Below are 13,661 nucleotides of genomic sequence, written 5' to 3'. Positions count from 1 at the left end.
TTTTATCTTTTTTTAAAATAAACTTATTTTAAGAACCTGATTGTTTTTCAGAGTCCTAAAGACCCAGGGGGGTTGATCTGTGCTCACTTTGTAACCAATTGGTTAGGATATTATTCTCAAGCCTCCCCAGGAAAGGGGGTGTAGGGCTTGGGAGGATATTTTGTGAGGAGGTAGGGCTCCAAGTGGACCTCCCTGAATGTTTGTTTTAATCACTTGGTGGTGGCAGTGATCAAGGACAAGGTGGAACTTGTGCCTTGGGAAAGTTTTAACCTAAGCTGGTAAAAATAAGCTGGGGGGGGGGGTCTTTCATGTGGGTCCCCACATCTGTACCCCAGAGTTCAGAGTGGGGAAGGAACCCTGACAGACTTCCTTATTTACTTTCTCCACATCAGTCATGATTGTATAGAACTGTTTTATATCCCCACTACACATCTCTTTTCTAAGCTGAAAAGTCCCAGTCTTATCAATCTCTCCTCATACGGAAGCTTTTCCATACCCCTAATCATTTTTGCCCATTTCTGAACCTTTTCCAATTCCAATGTATCTCTTTTTTGATATGGGGCGACCACATCTGCACGCAGTATTCAAAATGTGCGTGCACTATGGATTTATATAGAGGCAATATGATATTTTCTGTCTTATTATCTACCCCTTTCTTAATGATTCCCAACATTCTGTCTGTTTTTTGGACTGCCGCTGCACATTGAGTGGATATTTTCAGAGAACTATCCACAAGGACTCCACGATCTCTCTCTTGAGTTGTAACAGCTAATTTAGACCCCATGTATAGTTGGGATTATGTTTTCCAATGTTCATCCCAGAAGATGGGAGAGAGGGTGGCATGGGGTTTGGTGGGAGTAGAGGGGTGTGACACCAGGCAGAGGGTATGGGGAGAGTAGGGGAGGGGCAACCTTCAGCCCCACGTACTATGCTCCTCTCTCTTTGCCCAAATCCTGGGAGACTTGCCCCTCCATAGTGGTGTGAGCCCCTCTCTCTGACCCATTCAAATAAGCTGTGACATGGGATGTCTTTCACCTATGGGGTGTGAGAGCCTCTCTCGCTGACCCCTATGTGTACCAGGAACTGGGGGGCCTATGCCAATCAGCAGGGGTTGCACTGCATGTGAGCCAGGTTATGCAAGGGGATGGCTACTGCTCTCCTAATCTTCCAAATCAATCAGATCTAGCTCAGTGCTAGCAATAGAAACCAGCAATCCTGGGATTTCCTCTGCTTTGGAGTCCACTCAAAAGTCAGCAACTTGATTTCCCTGAGGTGGTGTACTCTTTCCACTTAGTCAATGAGACTCTATCTCTTCGGCGGGTGAGTCACTAAAGAGGGACAAAGATCCTCACTGTGTCAATGTGGGTTACGAGTACTCAGTCACTGTCATATCCAATCCAAGATTTGGGCATCTAAATCCCTTCAGTTGGTTGTTCTCAAGTTTTTCCATTCCAACTCCACACATGCCTAGTAAGGATCAAGCTGGGACCTCCCTCCCATTTAGTAATATGGGTAGGTCAGTCTTGTCATCATGACCTCTTGACACTTGTCTGAGGCCTTGTGTTAAGAACCCCTGGAATCTGAGAATTTCTCCCTAAGGGCAATCCCTGCAAGCCGCATCTTTCCCAAAAGAAAACTTCTAGGCCCCAAAAAGACTGTATGGTCTATCAGGTTTGAGGGAAGATGAATGTATGAGCACCTATGATTTCAGATCCCCATGGTGCTAGCTGCCACTGCTGCAGAGTGGGCTGGCCTTGTAAAACAAGACAGGTTTACCCACACTTGTGGTCGTCATCTGATCCCAGCTGATGGGTTTTCTCATATGCTTGTGGCTGAGTCAGTGGACCATGTATCACATGAGGAAGCCTGATCCAATAGATCAAGGGGAACCAGTGGGTAGGAGAGACCTAGTGGAGATCTCTTCAGAGAGGCCTAGAGTCTGAGGTGAGCCTGGAAGTGCTCCAATGCTCAGAGATCTAAGGAGCAGAGAGAGAGCTAGGTTATAAATGAGCTGTGGAGTAAGAAATATTCATAGAAATGATCTGGTGAATAATTTTTAACAATGAATACTGCAAGAGAATTATTATCCAGACTTGGACAACCATGAACAGGAGAAGAGTCACAATAAATTGCATTATCTATCTATCTATCTATCTATCTATCTATCTATCTATCTATCTATCTATCTATCTATCTATCTATCTATCTATCATAATTCATAATCAAACAGACATCTATTATTATTACAAAATGAGGTTGTGTTAGGACAAGGTATACTCCTATCTGTCTGCCTATCTATCTAATTTCACATTGTGCTTTTATCTATCATATACGTAATTTACAGAGCCCTGCCCCTTTTGTGTGGGGAGCTGAGAACAGGGAAACTTCCTTCACTCATCAGGGCACTGAGAACAGCCACTGAGGTGAATGGAGCATTTCCCATGTCTCAGAGCTATTGTCATAGGCTGTACCATCTCCCTGGGGTGTTCTCATTCAACGAAGACCATCCCATTGAGGTGACTGCCCCCCTCACACCTCTCAGAGCCCCCAGTGCTGCAGATTGATGTGCAGAGGAGCCCTTTCCCTCCATCCTGCCTCTAGCCTTACTGTCTAAAGGGCAATGTTTCTAAGGCCATGTCTACACTATAAAATTATGTCAATCTAAGTTATGGCAGCACACAGTCTCCAAAGCTATTAAATCGCTTTTGCGTGTGCCCACTACACTACGTGTATCGGCCGTGCACATCCTCACCAGCAGCACTTGTATCAATGCAGAGTGCAGTGCACCATGGGTAGGTATCCCATCATGCAATGCCCCACCTTCCAGTGCAGGGTCATTTGGGAAGTTCTTGCAATGCCTGACGGGGGCCAAGACAAGTTGCCCAGAGGTGACTGGGAGCATGGGGTCAAATTCACATAATGCAGTGTTCTCCATCCCATAATTTCATCTGCAACCCATAATATTTCCCACCTTCTTTTCAAAGTCCCACAAACCTGTGCGTCCCTTCTCACTGTCTGCCATCTCTGAAAGAATCATGGAGCCTGCACAGCTTTGCACTATTGTTATGAGTGGTGCAAGCACAGGGCACCTGATCCTGCAGTATTTGCAGAGCCACAAGAGGAGCCATGGGAAATATGATGATTCCTTGGAGGCTAGATCACTGTGGGACACAGAAAAAACAATTTAAGGCTGGGGCATTCATGAAGCAGCTGGAGATGTTGGCGCACCGGTTCTGGGCCCAAGAAACAAGCACTGACTAGCGGGATCACAGCGCAATGCAGGTTTGGGATGATGAGCAATGGCTGCAGAACTTTTGGATGCAAAAGACTATATTCCTAGATCTGTGTGCCAAACTCGCTCCAGTCCTTCCGCACAGGGACACCAAAATGAGAGCTGCTTTGACAGTTGAGAAGCAAGTGGCCATTGCACTGTGGAAACTTGCACAACCAGATTGCTACTGGTCAGTCAGGAATCATTTTGGAGTCAGGAAATCCACTGCAGGGGCTGCTATCATGCAAGTGTGCAGCACCATTAATATCCTTGATTAATTGATCTCTGTCAGACCTGCTCAGCAACAGCCAGCATATGTTGTGAATTAATAAAGATGAATTTTGTTCCAAAAATAGAGTTTTATTCTATAACATGAAGCAGGCAATTTAAAAATCATTTAGAATGTAATAAATTAAGGGAACACAATTTATGAAGGGGAAAGAACAGTAATTTCCATCTCAGATACACATAAACCAAGCATGGCTATCACAGGTCAGTGTATGTGAAGCTGTCAGTTTCTTTAATGGCCCCCAAGGTGGAGCAGTAAGGGTAGTTCACTGACCCCTGATGCCATGTGGGACATTGACAGGAAGGAGGGTTGGGAAGTCCCAATATTGAGTTTTTTATGGGCTGCAGAAGGAGGCGAGCATGGATTTGTTGAACCCGCAGGTCCACCAGAGTCTGCAGCATTTCTGTTTGCTTTCTGAGAAGCACAAGCATCTCCTGTTGCATGTCCCTCTCCTTTCCCTGTGTCTATCCTTCACTCTATCCTTCTCCAGGCTGTCTGCAAGAGTGACCCTCCAGGCTCTGTGCTTGTTCTCTGATGCAGCACTGGCTTGCGGGATCTCCTGGAACACATCATCTTGAGGCCTCTTCTTTTTCCTCTGTATCTGGCTCAGTGATTCCTCGGGTGCAGAGAGAGGAGACCCTGAAGGCTGCAATGGTGACAGCTGCAGATATAATACATAGAGGTACCATTGTTAGTGTATTCACGATGGAAATTGAAACTTGAGATGCTGAGCTCACTTCCCTTGCTCCCCAAAAGTTGGAAGCACTACATTCTTACTTCACCAAGGGATTGGTAGAGCATGGCGCTAATCACAGCACCAGCCCTGGTGAATCTGGCAATCTGGAGCTTTGGGAGACAAGGAGAGAATAGTTTGCTGGCATAATTCTAGGTTCATAGAGCAATAGAACTGAATACTGGCCCACTCTTCTGCAGGTGGTAGTGATTTTAGCTGATCTCTCACTCCTGAGGTACAGAGGCAGAGAGAGTACAGCTGCTGCATGTGTCCTGATGCCTCCTGGGCACATATGCTGCTAGTCTGTGTACTGCAATGGTGCCTGCTAAAGTGACCATAGAATCATAGAATATCAGGGTTGGAAGGGACCTCAGGAGGTCATCTAGTCCAACCCGCTGCTCAAAGCAGGACCATCCCCAACTAAATTATCCCAGCGAGGGCTTTGTCAAGCCTGACCTTAAAAACCTCTAAGGAGGGAGATTCCACCGCCTCCCTAGGTAACCCATTCCAGTGCTTCACCACCCTCCCAGTGAAAAAGTTTGTCCTAATATCCAACCTAGACCTCCCCCACTGCAACTTGAGACCATTGCTCCTTGTTCTGTCATCTGCCACCACTGAGAACAGCCTAGCTCCATCCTCTTTGGAACCCCCCTTCAGGTAGTTGAAGGCTGCTATCAAATCCCCCCTCATTCTTCTCTTCTGCAGACTAAACAATCCCAGTTCCCTCAGCCTCTCCTCATAAGTCATGTGCTCCAGCCCCCTAATCATTTTTGTTGCCCTCCGCTGGACTCTTTCCAATTTTTCCACATCCTTTTTGTAGTGTGGGGGGCCCAAAACTGGACACAGTACTCTAGATGAGGCCTCACCAATGTCGAATAGAGGGGAATGATCACATTCCTCTATCTGCTGGAAATGCTCCTACTTATACAGCCCAAAATGTCATTAGTCTTCTTGGCAACAAGGGCACACTGTTGACTCATATCCAGCTTCTCGTCCACTGTAACCCCTAGGTCCTTTTCTGCAGAACTGCTGCCTAGCCATTCGGTCCCTAGTCTGTAGCAGTGTATGGGATTCTTCCGTCCTAAGTGCAGGACTCTGCACTTGTCCTTGTTGAACCTTATCAGATTTCTTTTTGCCCAATCCTCCAATTGGTCTAGGTCCCTCTGTATCCTATCCCTACCCTCCAGCGTATCTACCACTCCTCCCAGTTTAGTGTCATCTGCAAACTTGCTGACGGTGCAGTCCACGTGATCCTCCAGCTCATTAATGAAGATATTGAACAAAACCAGCCCCAGTACTGACCCTTGGGGCACTCCGCTTGATATCGGCTGCCAACTAGACATGGAGCCATTGATCATTACCCGTTGAGCTGGGAAAGTGTCTTACTGTGGTGGGAGAAATAAGGCAGCCCTCCTCAGAGACCTTTGGCTGGGGATTGCAGACACCTCCATGAAAGTTTCGTCAAGATTTCTGCGGAGAATTCATGGGACATCCTGATGCACATAAACGAACAGCCCTGTGTGGCTCCCACTTCCTAACTCTAAAGGGGAATGAAAATGAGATAGCAACTCTACTTCTCTTGCTTATTTCACTACCTCTTCAAGAACAAGTAAAAATGAGCAAATCAAAAGATGGGGGTTCCATCCCTGTTTTTTTTTTCAAAGTAAACATCATATTTACCAGAGGTTCCTTCCCTTGCATCAGGCTTGCCAGTGCTAAACGGTCATGACTTGCTTGACATCAGTGGTGTCAGAAACATGTCCTGTCTCACTGTGCAGCTGGATACGCCACTTGTCTGCCCCACCCTCCTCCTCTTCCTCATCTACCGCCTCCCCCTCACTGTTCATGGCAGGGGTCTGTGACTCAGGCTCCGCGGAAGTATCCAAGGGGTTCTTGGGGGTGGGGTCTCCATCAAGGATGGCATGCAGCTCTTTGTAAAAGCGGCACGTCTGTGGCTCAGCATTGGATTGATTGTTGGCATCCCTGGCCTGCTGCAGCTCCTTGGCTTTCACACAGCATTACTGCTGGTCTCTCTTCTAGCCATTCTTGTGCATCCCCCAAGCGATCTGCTCATAGATGTCCACATTTCTATTGCTCAATCAGAGCTGTGGTCACCAAACTTTGTACCTCGCCCCCCTTGCCCCTGTCTGCACCCCACTCAAGGAGCTGTGCAGCTCTGGGAGAGGGGATGCAGACAGGGGTATGGGGGCCAAGGCTGGGGCCACAGCTGGTGGCAGGGGTGGGAGTGGACCATTGGCCAGGGGCCGAGGCCTGTAGCCGTGGTCAGGCATGGAGCCCCAGGTGCGGGGTGGACAGCCAGGACCCTAGACTCGGCGCTGGCAGCTGGGACCCCAGGTGTGGTGCAGGTGGGTGGGGAGCTGGCAGTTGCAGCCAGGAGCAGATCCCCCAGCACTTGATTATTACAGCCATGCAGGGCTGGCGGCCCATGGCAGCCCACCAAACAGGGTGCTGTGCACAGGGTTTGCCTGATCCCACCTGATCTGCCGAGAGCCAGCAGGCTGGCAGGCAGAGTAGCAGCATCTGGAGAGGGTGGAGGAACCCAAGCTGCAGGGAGCAGTTTGATGACCAGCTGAGCCAGGTGACTTCTCTGGAGAAGGGGTGCCGCTCCTCCTTCATGCTTCACTACCATGTTCAGCTGCCACTGCTCCTGTTCCCCACCTCCGTTCCTCCCCCTCCCCTTCCCCGTGCCTGAACTGGGGTGATGGGACAGGGGGAATCTGTCTGTGCTCCTGCCTCTATGGGTCTGGAGCTGCTGGCAGCTGCTTGTGTCTGAACAAGCCTTCAGGCTCCTAACCCTGAGTGCTTTCTTAGAGACAGCACGCTCATACACTCACTCAGGCACGCACATACTCCCCTCAGCACACATACACACTGTCTCACACACACACATTCCCTCTCTCACACACGCACAGTCCCCCTAACATATACAACACCAGGGGTCCTGCATTCAGGTCACTTTCCCACCCTGGGCTGTGCTGTGCTGTGAGGTGAGAATCAGCACTTGTTAATCCTTTGTTTAAATATTCTTTGTTCTTTTTCCATATCTATGATAACTTTTAAAAAATATATATATATTGTATCTAGGTTTTTTGTTCTTACTGGTGACTCACATCCACACATTGCCTCGATATTGGCGCACATAACAAAATTCATTCCACAAATGGATGGAAAAAATTAGAAGGAACATTGGTGCTCACCAAGCCAGACTACCAGGAAAAGGAATTATAAAAATGTGCAGGGCTTTAAAGGGGAGGGGCAGCTTCCTGTCCACTGACCCCTTGGCAGCGGAGTTCACAACGGTGACCAGAGCCTTGTGGGACAGCTTCTGGAGGCCACTAAGAGTTGATGTAAGTAATGCAGTGTCTACCCTGACACTGCATTGACCTAATTACATCGACTGTGTCTCTACACCACTTGGGGAGGTGTTGTTACTAAATCGTCATTGTGGGGCACTTGCATCGGCAGGAACCAAATTTAATTGAAGACACTTCCACAGCTAGGTCAATGTAAGCAGCTCCTGTGCCCCACATTGCCTCTTTGTGCCAAGCCCAGTCAAGTTGGTAAATTTCCAAAACCTGTTCCCTTTTAGTGACTAAAAATAAACATCATCAAAATGAAAAACTCCATGAGCTTATTAATCATTCCCCCTGGAGATTGAATTCTCAAATCTTCGAAGCAGGAACTCTCTTGATCTGGCTCAGTAAAGCTCAGAAGAGTTCAGTGAGTCTTTGATCCTATCCCCAGTCTTGGTGCATGGGTCAGATAGGATATAAGGGATAGATTTCTACGGCCGTCTCCTCTTTGGAACCAGATCCAGTACGGAGAGCAAGGATCAGCTATGAGATCTGATTTTCACAGATCATCTTCAATTATTTGGTGGCAGCTGGCTCTGCGATCAACAGCATACAGGTTGAGTGAAATAATGACTCTTGTTGTACAAGGTGATAGGCATTGTTATTGCATAGGGGAAGTGGGTGTTGGGGGCAGTTCAGATATTGGCTTGGATTTTAGAGGAACCGAAGTGAGTTAGGAGAACACCCCGCAGAGCCTTTATCACCAACACTATATGACACCTTTGTAAGACTAGCTCTGTCTGACCAGGCTTCTCCTATGGTAGCGACTCCATGCTGTTCTGGTCTGAGAGATGTTATCGCTGAAGCAGGCTGGAGCTAGGAAATGAAAATTGGAAAAAGCCCAGGGAAGTGCCCTGACCTGCGAATAAAACCTTGAGTGAGATTCCCTGCACCTAATTCCATTAATCCCCCTTGAAAATCCTAGACTGAGTGGGGACATGAGTTACCCAGGGTCCCGGAAGGTGTCCGTGGCTGAGGAGTAACCAAACACAGCTCCCCGATGGTGCACAAAGACACAGCCCTGTCCTTTAAGGAGGAGATTTTTAGGACAGGCTGACATTATTTGACAAAAAATATTTCCTGCAGAAAAATGAGGTTTTCTCAAAACCCAAATTTTGTCTAGGAAAATCTTCAGTTAATGGGAAAAAAAGGATAAAAATTGGGATTGGTGTCAGACTGAAATATGCATGGCCTATGGGAGAGAGCATGGAACCAGAACTGCAGAGACCTTGAGTCTAGTCCTGGCTCTTCCAATGCCCTGCTGGGTGATCTTGGGCAAACTCTCCATGCCTCAGTTCTTGCAACTGTAAAATGGATATAACGATACCCACCAACTTCGTAAGGTCTATATATGAAAAGAGCTAGGTTCTGGTGGTATTGTTCATAATAAGAGTTTTAAAAGATTTTTTGGTTGACACCCAAGAAAGAAGAATAAAAATTAAAAATTCAATTTGTTTGAAATTTGACAAAATGAACTTGTTTAGAAATTAAATGAAAATTTGAATTTTGAACACCAATGACCTGAAAATTATCATTTTCTTTGCTTTAGGAATTAAACCATGAAAAAATTAGAAATATTGATTATTTCACGGAGATGTCTTTTTGGAAACATTTTTTCCCCCAACCACTTCTAGAGATTTTTAAAAATGTTAATAGTAGTTGTGCATCCATTACCCCACTGCAGTTTTGAATATTTAAATCTGAATTCATACTTGGAAATCTTTGTTTGTTCACAGCTTTCAAATACGGGTATTTAAAATTAAACACCGGAATCCATAGACATCTAATTACAGTGACTGGATTTATTTCAGATGTGTTGAGCCCATACAATTCCTGGTAAATACTATAACAGTTAATTTATTCTCTTCTTGTAGCCACTAGAAGGGAACAACAACCAGCACTTGGTTAATATGGGTTACAGATGCTCAGTACCTCTGATATCAAGGCCACAAGTTGGGTGTGTGATTCCCCTAAATCAATGGTTCTAAAATTTTCCAGTCAAACTCCTCTTCAGTCTAGACCAGGAGCTACATGGGACCTCCTTGCTGACGATGAATCTGGTCATCCTGACACTTCTTTGTGACCTGCTTATTGAGAACCGCTGGACTCTGAGAAGTCCAGCCTAAGAGTAACCCACCTTCTTCCTAACCCTGATCCTCTGGGCCCCAGGCAGTGTACAGCATCAGAACTGCATGAAGCTGAATGGAGACAGTGGTTAGCCAGGGACTTGAATTGGTGTGTAGGATGCTCCTCTTCACTCCCAATTACTCCAGAACTGAGGATGAGCACAGGTGTAGCTCCTAGGGTTTGATGAAGCATGGTTGTCCTCCACTGAGACTGACTGAATTTAGTAAGCTAAGAAAATTCCTAAACTAAATTCTGTTAAGAGGAGTTGACATTGACTTAATATTAGTAATTCAAGGAGGGAGTAATAAAAACTTCTTCATACTAATTATTACATTTCCCTCTGTAGACATGTTTTGAGGCTAGTAAATGGAACAGCAGAACCTCACCTCCACAGTGACAGAATTTGTCCTTTTGGGCCTCACCCAGAGTCGCGAGCTGTAGCAATTCCTGTTTGTCATCTTCTTCATAGTCTATGTTACAACATGGCTGGGAAACTTCACCATCATAACCACGGTAATTACCAATCAATGGCTCCACACCCCGATGTACTTCCTGCTGGCCAACTTGGTTTTCCTAGATGTCAGTGACTCCTCCGTCACTGCTCCCAAATTGCTGTTGGGTCTCCTCTTCCAGTGCCAAACCATCTCGTTCAATGAGTGCATCCTCCAGATGTTCTTCTTCCACTTCATTGCTGGTGCTATGATTGTTGTTTTTGTATTGATGGCTGTTGATTGGTACGTGGCCATCTATAAACCATTGTGGTACTTGACTATCATGAACCAGGACATGTGTGTGGGGCTGGTGGCAGGGGCATGGCTGGGTGGATTGGCTCACTCAATTGTTCAGATTGTACTGATCCTTCAGTTGCCATTCTGTGCTCCAAATGTCCTGGACAATTTCTACTGTGATGTCCCATAAGTAATCAAACTAGCCTACACGGATACCTACTTGGTCGATTTGCTGATGGTCTCCAACAGCGGGATGCTTGTCATAGTAATGTTCATCATCCTGCTAATTTTGTACACCACCATCTTAGTCAAAATAAAGAAACATGTCACAGAAGGGAAGCACAAGGCTCTGTCCACCTGGGGTACCCAGATCACAGTTGTATGTTTACAATTCATATCTTCCATCTTCATTTATGCTAGGTCTTTCCAGAAATTCCCCATCGGAAAGTTGGTCTCAGTCATTTTCACTGTAATCATCCCGATGCTGAACCCAATGATCTACACACTGAGAAACACTGAGATGAAAAAAGGCCATCAGGAGACTGATGAGAAGAATCCTTTTCTCAGAGAGGAAATGATAGAGTCAGAATTTATCTTGAATGATCTTTTTTTCCATTTTGTAATAATAAGCCTACATATATTGTGTTGGTCAACCTCTTAGCATAAAGTTTGTATTCATTTTGTTCAGCTTCCAAACATGGTATTAATTCCTTATGCGTTCTACTTGACCCTGATCTAGGGATCTCTGCCATTTTCTCCATTGGAAGGATTGCCCGGACTTTATTTCTTCATGCTACTAATGTTGGTGGATCTGTCCTACTCCAAACATGAGCTCTCATAGATCTGGCTACTAGAAATAATGGTGAATCAGTCCTTTCCTGAGTCAGTAACCAACTTTGTACTATATCTATGAGTTTGATAGGTGGCCTAACTTTAATAATCTTGAAAGATTTATTTATTTTCTTCTAAAATGTTTTGTTATTTCTGTCTGATTATGTTAGGGCATTGCCAGCATATATACACACAGACCGCTATTCCTCCACATTTTCTCTAGCTTTTATGACTCAATTTCTTATATATATTTTATGAGCTTAAGTGGAGTGTCTTTAAGCAGGGTCCTTAAGCCGCGGCAGTGCTTTAAAGTCAGCTGGGTATGGACCAGTACCGGCAGCCACTTTTTACCGGTATACCTTACCAGCCAGTACCGCCTTACTTTCACCCCTGGATCCCACCCCCCCTCCACATACCAGGGTCTCTATTTTCTCCACCTCCCCTCCATGCCTATGTGCACACCCCCATTTCCTCATTTCCCACACATTTCCCCCTAGTCTTTCTGCTAGTTATCTGTCTTCATTCTCTTTGGGTAATGCAGGGTGTCAAGATGTTAAACTCTATTGGGAGGATTGGCAGAGATGAGATGAAGTATTGTTATGTTAAACGCTTTAATGTTGACATCCACCAGTTCTATGATTTATCGATGATTGCAGAGGTGGTTGCAGCTGTGGCTGTGTTAATCATATGGTAGGAGCTCCATGTGTTCCATATTATTCCTCTTTTGGTTTCTGATTTTCCCAAAAATCAACAGGGTTCCAGCCCTTGATGCGTAAAACATTCCCTGAAATTTCAGAACTGATCAAATGTGCTATTCAAGAGTCATCACATTATAGACAAACAGACAGTGAAATGCTGTCAAGTTGAGTGTAAGGCCTTCAGCTGCCTTGCCAACCATGGTGAATCAGGCTTTTTGAGGTGTCCTTTCCATTAATTAGTGGGTCCATCATTGTTAATATTCTAATAAAACTTGGGATTCCTGCATTTGATTATAAAATGTGTAGTTGCTATTAAGCAAACGATGGTATATTCATGCTTCCCGTGTGTACTTTGACAGTATTAATTTCCACAAATTCATTAATACAGAGTAGCTGGCTGATGGCTGTATGTCTTTTTCCTCCTGTAATTTCTATACTGCATTTGATGACCCTCTGTGAATTTTTAGTTATTGCTGGTTGCTGTAAATCAGGGAGGGGAAATGCCTACCTCTTATCAGTATTAAATTTCACCTCCCAAGTGTCGGTATGACACAGGGTTGTTTCCTTTTTGTGTTGGTCCAAACCTTTTAGGGGGAAAAAAATCAATGCACTAAATTCTGTTAGAACAAGATGCCAGCATACTGAAGAGCAGCTATATAGAGTCATAGACTTTACCATTATATGTCACCTATTTACCTCTGTATTGATCTCAATAATTTCTGTTTGGATATGCTGAGCCTTAATCAGTGGGCGGGGCATTCACTCAGGCCAGGGCTTTATAAAGCCGCGCACAAGCGACCAGGGAGCTTTGCGACCAGGGGCTGCTAACAGGGAGTTTCGCAAGGGAGTTCTCCAGGTGAAGGAGGAGCTAATACAGCATCTGTGGGGTAAGTGACTGTCTGTAGTGTGTGTTTGTTTGTGTTTGGGGGTTACTTGCTGTGTGCTGAGCTTGTGTTTGGTTGTTTAGTTGTTTGAGGGACCGTGTGCTCTGGCTGGCAGTTGGAGGCAGGTTTGAAAGCTCGAAGCCTCTGGTAATTGGCTGAGCCTTAATCAGTGGGCGGGGCATTCACTCAGGCCAGGGCTTTATAAAGCCGCGCACAAGCAACCAGGGAGCTTTGCGACCAGGGGCGGCTAACAGGGAGTTTCGCAAGGGAGTTTAGAAGGGGAGTGGGAAGGGAGTGGGAGTCCCTCGCCAGCCGTAACCCCATCCCCGTGCCCCCCCCCTAAAACCTATAAACCAAACCACATTCCAAAACTCCCTTCTGTAAACCACCCTTTCACTAACTAGGATACAATGCAGGCAGAGCCCAGCAGCAGAGTGGGGGCTATCCAGTTTATTGCACCGACTGTTGCTTGTATGATTACCTGCCCTGTGGGCGGGTGGCGTATGTGTGCAGTCGGTGCAAGGAGCTCCTGGCCCTCAGAGACCATGTACGGACTTTGGAGGCCAGGGTGGCGGAACTGGAGGAGCTGAGAGAGGCAGAGAGGTATGTTGATGAGGCTTTCCGGGACACTGTAGAATTGTCCCACCTCCGCTTAGACAGCACCTGTGCTGTTAAGGAGGAAGAAGGGCCCAGGGAAGTAGAGCAGTCAATGGGAGCAGAGGGAAA

At 46.0% G+C, this 13,661-nt stretch overlaps 1 pseudogene; it reads left to right on the top strand.

Annotated features, from left to right (window-relative positions):
• The first annotated feature begins 10,160 nt into the window (after positions 1 to 10,160).
• Positions 10,161 to 11,100, top strand: LOC135886830 (olfactory receptor 4D9-like; annotated as a pseudogene).
• Positions 11,101 to 13,661: the final 2,561 nt, after the last annotated feature.

The sequence above is a fragment of the Emys orbicularis genome, chromosome 12, assembly GCF_028017835.1.
Source record: "Emys orbicularis isolate rEmyOrb1 chromosome 12, rEmyOrb1.hap1, whole genome shotgun sequence".
Classification (NCBI taxonomy): domain Eukaryota; kingdom Metazoa; phylum Chordata; order Testudines; family Emydidae; genus Emys; species Emys orbicularis.
Note: the sequence above shows the minus strand (reverse complement) of the source record. Positions and strands in the feature narration are given on the sequence as shown.